The following is an 8,721-nucleotide window of genomic DNA, read 5'->3' as shown; positions in this document are numbered from 1 at the left end:
TAAAGAAATATTTATTTATTTTTTTTACATTTTTTCTAATAGAAAATTTCACTAAAAATATAATTTTTCTGAATAAAAATAATATCGCAATTGAAAAGTATTTTTTTTTAAAGAAAAATTATTCATTATAAATCTTTTGTTACCCCTAAAAAAATAGAAAGAATAATTTTTAATCATTCGACGTAAGAAATTTTCAAATAAAAAAATATTCTGTTTTTAATTATTTTTTAAAAAATTCTGAATTGGAAACGTACAAAACCAGTTTTTTAAAATCAATTTTACCCAACGTAAATCGGTTATTTTTAGAAAAATATTTTAATTCAATGTTCCTATTCATTGAGAGAAAATTTTTGTAATAAATAACATAATACATATTTTAAAAATTTTTATTTTTATGATAATATTGAATAAATTCTTCAATCTTTAAACGTGTTACGGCTTCAAAAATATATATATATTTTTTAAAGCAATATCTAGAGAAATGCGCAACGTTATGCAAATATTTGAGAAGATAGAATATAAATTAAATTACTTGAAAACTAATTTTAAAGATTAAATAATTAGTTTAGAATCATTTATACAAGATTTACAAAATTTAAATATTATTAAATTTTATTTAATTATATATATATATAAAAAAGTATTCTCACTTTAAACTTCGAACTTGGAAGCAATTACAGAACATTGCATCAATCTATCAAATTTGTAAGCTTATAAAAATATTAAAATGAATGTAATAAAGTTTAAATTTATAATTAATTTATCTGTAAATTAAATAAAGGTATGTTCGCACGCGTGTATTCATTATATTTATTGTTTTGTTGTTGCTGTTGTTGGGGAAATGAATTCACTACAGAGTAAAGAAAAGCAAAAAAGTTATTGCAGGTAGAATTAAAGTTTATATTTGCAAATTAAACAAGAGGAAACTTGAAAATTTTCTGGAAAGTGCAAAATTTAATCCAGAATGGAAACTGATGGATCAATGTGAGAAGTACAGACAATAACAAAAGAGGGAGAGGAGAAGCTTATTGCGAAAACTGTGATGAATTCATCAACGCTTCAAATACCAGCTCGGTCAAACTAAGGGCGTAATGAAAGGGTGGAGTGAGCCGACGACAATTCGTGCAATTTAATATTTACTTTCACCGAAATTAATGTTGTATATGTCTATAGTAGAGAGAATTGTTAATGAATTCTCAACAATTCGCGATATATCACGGTACTGACAACCTCGATCTACTGTAAAACTTGGATACGATTACTAGGTTAGTGCTATTCTTTCCACGTTTCTAGTTACCGACCGGTGTAGCTGTTGTTGACAGGTAACTAGCCAGAACGTGGCTTCAATGTCAATCGAATGTAACTCGCGTAGTGCTACTGCTGCTGCTGCTGCTGCTGCTACTGCTTCTGCTACTAGTACTACGGTCGAATGGAAGACATTGCAATTTCCTAATTGATTGAAACGTCGCGTCTTTGAAGGAGTCAAAGTTCGACTTTCCATCTTCGTTGCAATATATGTGAATGAATGGTAAAGGAACGATTTCTTTTATGAGGAAAATAAGAAAATTTTCTTCATTGCCGGTAATCAAAGATGGGAGATCTTTCATTCATAGATCCATATTATCTCCGTTAATGACAGATCGACGACATCCTTTACTGTCCTAATGATCCTGGCTCGGTCATTTTCTAGTTCATGAAATGTAATTCCTCCCTAGCTAATTGTGCAGCCATCCTTTCAACGACCTACGTCATCACGAGAACTACATTAATGAAACACTGGATCTTTTAAGCTTTTATTTAAACGTTTCAGGTAGATACGACTCTTTTCTAACCATTTAGCTAACAGATACGAGCCTTATCTGGTTAAAATCTATCGTGACAAATCGAGCAGGTAACTGCCAACATACAAACACTAGGGTATCCTTTCTTTTTTCTAGCCATCTTCCCATCCAGACACGTAACTCCTATCAATGATCGAAGGAGGATTTGTGATGATTTCTTCACTAACGACACCATTACTGACGGATCGAGAAACTAACTCCCTATTGTTAAATGTACAGATAATGATGACAGACCTACTCTATCTTGGTTATGAACCAAAAGATAATTTAGTAGAAGTTAATCAACATTTTTATACGATTATCGATCTTATTTGATCGCTGGAAAATCACCATAATTTTATTCATTTTTTTTTTTTAAATTCCTCTTTTAAATTTAAAGAAAAGAAAATTTTTACTTTTAAAATAACCCAAATTATCGGCACTTGAAGGATATAATATCGAGAATGGAAAAATTTCTTTATTATGGTAACGTTAAATCAACTTTGTATGGAATTATATCAGTAATGATTAATGTCTTGGAAGATAATTCTTTTGGTTTTTAGGAAAAGGGCTTAAATAATGAGGATAAATGTGTCGAGCTGAATCACCTGAACGGATATGATTCAGTAGATTTGGAAGACAGTCGAAAAGAATGATCTGCGGATGTTACGCAACATTAACATCCATTCCATCATCATTACCATCCGAAGCTAGTTCTCTCTTCTTCCCACCAGATGCGCCCAATCATGGAAAAAATGGAAAAATGGAAAAAACTCTTTCAATAAAAACACTATTTAAGTAGAATATTATAGTTTCTACAACAACATAATTAATATTTACAAAAATATTTCAAAACATTCCATCTTCTGAGCGAAGATTTGCATCGATTAAAGATCGATTCGAATTCACACGCGACCCTTTAAATACGAGTTTTATTAAATTTATTTTTTTTAAAAATAAATGAATGATACTTTAAGAATATTTTCTTATTAAAATGTTTTAAATTTTTCAAACATTTTTAAAAAGAAAAAGAAAAAGAAAAGGAAAACGAAATGTTCCTTCCATAAAACACCAGAGTCAAAAATCCTTTAATTCATAAAAACGTTTAAAAAAAAATAGATTTTGCATAAAGTAAATAAACGTTTCTTAGTAATACGATCCGATTCTTAATGCTTTCCAGACTAAATAGAAAGTAAAAGAAAAATATTGCATAACGTCCTTCAATTAGAATCATCACATTTCTCTTTTCTTTATAGCAGATGTACTTTGACAAGAGGAGGGAGGAGAAAAAAAGTCGAAAACTTAAACACGTGATGTCCATCTTGCAGATAACGTTGACGGAAAAACTGCCGGGAAATTTAAACTAGGATTATTTGATTTTTTTTTTGACAAGTAAAACAAATTTTAGAAATGAGAAAAGACCATATTCTATTTTTTTCTTTTTAATTTTCTTTTTGATCAATCTTTTAGCACGAAGAAAAGTATTTTGTTGGGACGATCTACTCTAAATCAAACGAGAGATCTGAGAAGGGATGGTTGTCGTTATCGTAAATACTATATTAAACGAATTGATGTTTATTGCTTGAGTAATACGATAGGGTCATCTTATATTAACTTAGGTTTAAAATAAAATGGTTTTGTAAAGTAGTTAAACCACTCACCAAACTACTTTCCTCTGAACTATAGGAGAGCTGCTACTGGCTGTCGGTTTTGCAGGAAACTAGAACGTCGAAACAACCGTTCTGTGTCGAGCAGACTCTAGTTTCTACACCCGTCACGTGTTGCCATCTGGCGTCGACGATTATCAACATTCGGATGGATTTTTTTTAGGAACCACCTAAATCATTAAAATGCAAGAAATTCAATTACAAATATTACTCGATGCCTATAGTAACGTAACTAAAAACTAGCCTATATTTAACAATTCATAAATCATTTTTATATTTTATTTCCATTGTTTATTTTATACGACNGGTTGAGGAGGCTAATTAAATTATTAATTCTACCTTGAAAGTTAGGAGAAAAAAAATAATAATATAATCAAATTATTTAATTTTATCCAAATTCATCGATTTAATATTCAATTATTTACGCTGTTTAAGTTAAACGGGTGAAGAGCAAGATGAGCAAGTGTTACTGCATCATTTCTTCGTAATTTCTTTACTAATTTATTCACAAAAAAGGAAAGTAAAAGGCCGGAAAATCGAGTAAAGGAAAGAAAAAATTCAATAAATATTAAGTAAAAGAAGGGGAATAGAAGAGAAATAAAGGTAAGAAGGCGTAATGTCGGATAAAACAAAACTGATGTTGATGACTCTAGACATATTCGGAAGAAATTGAATTATAATACGAAAGGAAGCATCTAAAATCGTACGTCATACATGGCAAACAGAACATTCCATCAAAGATTAATAGCGTCATTGAAAAATGCGCCAAAAATCATTGTTTACTCGATGTCCAACATCACATTCCGAGCGATGCTATGTTCAAAGCTCAGAAAATATGTTTTGAAATCATTATTAAACTAAAAGAATTAAATAAATCATAAAAAAAGCCTAAAGAATTTCTTAAAAAAATTGATTACGAAAATAGGAATCTATTTATTTTATTTGATTTCGAGGATAATATTTCAAAGTTTATGAAATGGAAGAAACTTGTCAAATATTATCGATTTATAATATCAAAAGCTACGGACTGCTTTATATTGATTCCTCCTAGAGGTTATAAAAGGAAAAAAATCAAGTTTTCTGGATATATAGAGGTTGTACTATCATTAAAAGTGGTCCATTAAGAATAGATTTCGAATAGGAAGATTGGAGTGTGGTTTAGAGATGACCTCGAGTTATTGATAGATCGAATATTGTCAAAACTGCGACGAATGTTTCAGATATAAAAGTTGAAAGTCATATTAATACGTCTTTAAAATATTTACAACTAGTCGACTTCCTCTTTCAACAAATGAATAAAATATAAACAAGAATGCGAACGATTCAGTTTGAGTTGGATTCTAATCCCTTTGGCACACTTTACTCTACCCAAAGCTGATAAACATTGAAAACAATGTTTCGCTGGGATCGTTAATGTTAATCTCTCTATATAAACAGAGTAAGGTATGCTTCGTTAGGTTAACTACAAATTTCTGAAGGCCCTACCGACCCGGATTCTTAGGAGGGATTTTTCTCTCTCGTTCACTGAAAATACCATTAATTACTAATTAGGTAAGGTTCCCGCAGGGATGTAGTTGATGTCCCCCTCGAGACAGAATGATGAAGAGTGATTCACCTCCTCCTATGACAACTGGACTCGAGTCTAACAGCGGGTGTGCGAGAAACAATATAGATGCAGTCAGTAATTACGCAAAGGATAAGGGAGGTTCTACTGCTAATATCCTGTACACAAAGTCCATTTTCAAGGTCAAATGGGATTATTATTATTATTGTTACTATTACATGTTTCAATAACGTTCCACACTTCACTCGAGCATAGTTACAACTTATAATAAACGAGGTAATATATCAGAGCTTACTTTTTAATTTAATGATCCTCAGAATTCATTACCATATTAATAATTTGATGCTTGCTTTCTATGTTAAGTTTTTCGTCGTTTCTTTTTTGTATCTATCGTATTGCAACGAAAACATTTTCTGCTCTTAGTTTTCTTTGCAAGAAGAAAAAAAGATTATTATCCTATTAGTCTTATTAAAAACACTTTCTTTTAATTAGATTTATTAAGTACTTAATGTTAATAATTAATTAAAAAGGAATCAGCATTTTTTTTTCGTAGCAGATAAGTGAAAAGGGAATTTAAAAACTAAGAAAGATGATAGTTTAGCCCGGAGGATCCATTACACAATAGCGGAGTGTCTTTCTTTTGATGAGTTGCAAAGGAAACATTGAAGTTAGTGATGTATAGTTGAAGGATGCAAGCAACAATCGCCTGTCAAATGTCTTGTGACTTCAGGCTAAAAATGATGATAGATTACTAATGGGAGTGTGAGAAATTTAGCTAGCCCCAGGCTCCTTCTCAGACAGTTTAACTCAGTGGCGAATATCTAAAAGTAAATGAAAGTCGGTGTTGTTCTTAAATATAATGAAATCCTCTTTGTAAAGAATTCCTTTTCGTGGCTCTTCCGACTATTGAATTCGAATAAAAACTCATTAAAAACTCGTAACGTTAACATAATTTGGTATTTTAATACCGGGTATTAACATAAATTTTAAATTAGCCTATTAGCAAAGCTCATTAAATCTGTAATCTTAAAATGGTCTTATGTTAGCAAACAGTTTTGAGATAAACTATAGACTTATCAATTCTAATCCATTTTGTACACTTTACTAAATTCCCTGATAAGGTGCGCTCGTATTGTTAAATATTTTTTAAAAAATAAATATTTTAAGAACAGAATACTTTTAAGGCAAAATTTCAACTAATAATATTTACTGTGTAGATTAAATATTAAAAAAAAAAATCTTTGCTTCTTTAAAATGTTCATATTTTAGCATAATTTTCCTTAAAATTTTTAACGAAATTTTATTTTCTTGTTTTCTATTTTAATGCACGAATTGAATGAACGTTTATATATAAAACCCCAGTGTTTTTTTTTTATTATAAATCAAAAATCTAAATATACAATATGAGTGATTTAGTATACGAATTAAACATTTGAAAAACAAAATCTCCAGTGTTTTAGAAATAAAAAAAAAGTCTAGATATATAACGTGAAAGATTCCATATAAACGATGGTTGTTATGATAGGCTTTAAGAGAAAGAAAATCTGTCGAATGGTACACAGAACTCTTGGGTCATTGGGCAAGTCTGCCTCCATTGGTGGATGCTGAGAATTAATTGCCTAGAGCTTAGTCGTTGCTTGCTACCAATAAATTCCCCGTCAGAAACCGGATTAAACTAGCAGAGATCTTAGTTCATTCCAATTAAATAAATCAAGATTAGTATTTTAGTTCTTTTTGACTTATTCAACTAATTGATGTAATTATGCCTACAGCAAATTCTCTTGTAAAACAGAGCATCATAATGTAAAACTTTCAAAGTTAAGCTATTTCGCAAGGTAATTAAGGCCAATGGGAGTTCTATTTTTAACCAAATTGAGTCTAAATCGATAAATTTACGTCACCATTATTTAAAGTGTAAGCAACGTAATTTAGATCCTCCTTTTATAGCTTATTATATAGGTGCTTTAACGTTACAAAGGGCGTGATGAATTTTATAAATGCTTTTATTTTCATAAATATTCATATCTAGCATTGTTATATTCATAATTTTTTTATTATTATTATTATAATAAAATAAGACTTCATTAAAATTAATAAGGTGTAAGTTTATTAAAATATTTTTTAAAAAATTCTCTTATAAATAAATTCAATCAAGTTATTAATATTCTTGTCGGATTAAAAACGTTGTATTAAAAGCTAAAAATAATAATAAAAAATGTGACGTTTAATAAAAATAAAATATTAAATATTTTTCAATATTTAAAAAAAATCTAACATTTTATTACTATATTTTTTTCTACATTTAAATCCATAATTAAAAATATCCTTAAGTTGGAATTAAATTATACATAAATTTAATATATTTATAATAAAAAAATTTACGAAAAAATCAATTTATATGCCTCTTTACTCCTATTGAAAAACCATTGCGAATATTGAAATAAATTTGTGTGTGTGGTGTGTGGTGTGTGTGTGTGTAAAGAAAAGCGAATTATCTTTTATACAAATTTGTTAAATTTATAAAAGATTTCAAATTGTTTTCTTTTTTTCAGTCCTAAAATAAATCGAAAGAGGAATATTTGCCCTTTTGATCTGTCAGTATATGTGCCTTTCAGAAGCGATATCCATCTTCCCAACCTCCTTTCAATATTAACGCTTGAATGGCTACCCATGTGACCCTTGAGCATCCCTTCACGTCTCACAACCGAACTCTATAGTTTGGATTTACTATAAAGTCAATGCACTAAGCTAAGAAAATGTTACACTAAAGTCGAACTCTATTTTAGAACAATGTTTATTTTGAAAATATCATTTGTACACTTCTAAAAATAAACATTTCAAAATTAATTTATCTAAGAATAAACTATTAGTTTTTCACCTCAATATATTATATCATACATTTTATATTTTTCAATTTTAAAAAAAAAACTATTCGATTTGATTAAATTTCGAAACGATTTAAGCAAAAGAAGAAATGATATTTTATAGCAAGCTTATCAATGTTATTTATTTCTCACTCCATTAGTTCTATTGTACATTTATACAAATATTTTTCTATATTTTTCTAAATAATAATAATATTTTACGAAATATTTGGTCTATATCTTTCATGCCATTAACTAATTGTATTCAATCCATTCCTCCATATTTTTCTTCGAGTTTTATCGCGCAAAAATCTATTTCTCACAGCTTATATTACATTTGTTCGTCAATGAACTTTTTCATTTTACTGTATACTGATAAAAGAATCTGTTCTCCTTTTTATCTTTTTTTTTTAATAGAAACATATTTTCATCTTAGTATAGACGTAACCAGATAATGATCGCATCCAATCTAGGTGCTTGGTATCAAACGATGTACTTTTTCAGATACTTCTCACACGTCTATGAAAAACTGTACAGGCTGATACAGAGTTAAGTCTTTCAGATCAATAAAACTATGAAGATTCTTTACTAGAATTAGAAATTTATTCCTATTCTTCTAAATTATTATCTTAAGAAAGATATTTTTGGAATATTTCAATAATATTTCTAATAAAAATTGTATCATCTTTACAACTATAGATTTACTTCTATTATTTAAAAAAATATGTATATATATATTCGCTTATTTACAGTATATTTATGAAATTATTTATAATAAAATATTAAAGAAATATTTATTTATTTTT

At 28.7% G+C, this 8,721-nt stretch overlaps 1 protein-coding gene across 2 annotated transcripts in view; it reads right to left on the bottom strand.

Moving 5' to 3' along the window:
• The window catches only part of LOC111626557 (semaphorin-2A-like), a 257,482-nt gene extending 253,825 nt beyond the window's left edge, over positions 1-3,657 (bottom strand). For both annotated transcript variants that reach the window (XM_023369968.1, XM_023369970.1), the window contains exon 1: positions 3,482-3,657. The gene's annotated coding sequence lies outside the window, so the exon portion shown is untranslated. The remainder of the gene's footprint in view (positions 1-3,481) is intronic.
• Between the last annotated feature and the right edge of the window lie 5,064 nt (positions 3,658-8,721).

Source organism: Centruroides sculpturatus, unplaced genomic scaffold (genome assembly GCF_000671375.1).
Source record: "Centruroides sculpturatus isolate CEXI.00-Female unplaced genomic scaffold, Cexi_2.0 scaffold413, whole genome shotgun sequence".
Taxonomy (NCBI): Eukaryota; Metazoa; Arthropoda; class Arachnida; order Scorpiones; family Buthidae; genus Centruroides; species Centruroides sculpturatus.
The sequence above is the reverse complement of the archived record's forward strand: the minus strand, read 5'-3'. Positions and strand labels throughout refer to the sequence as shown.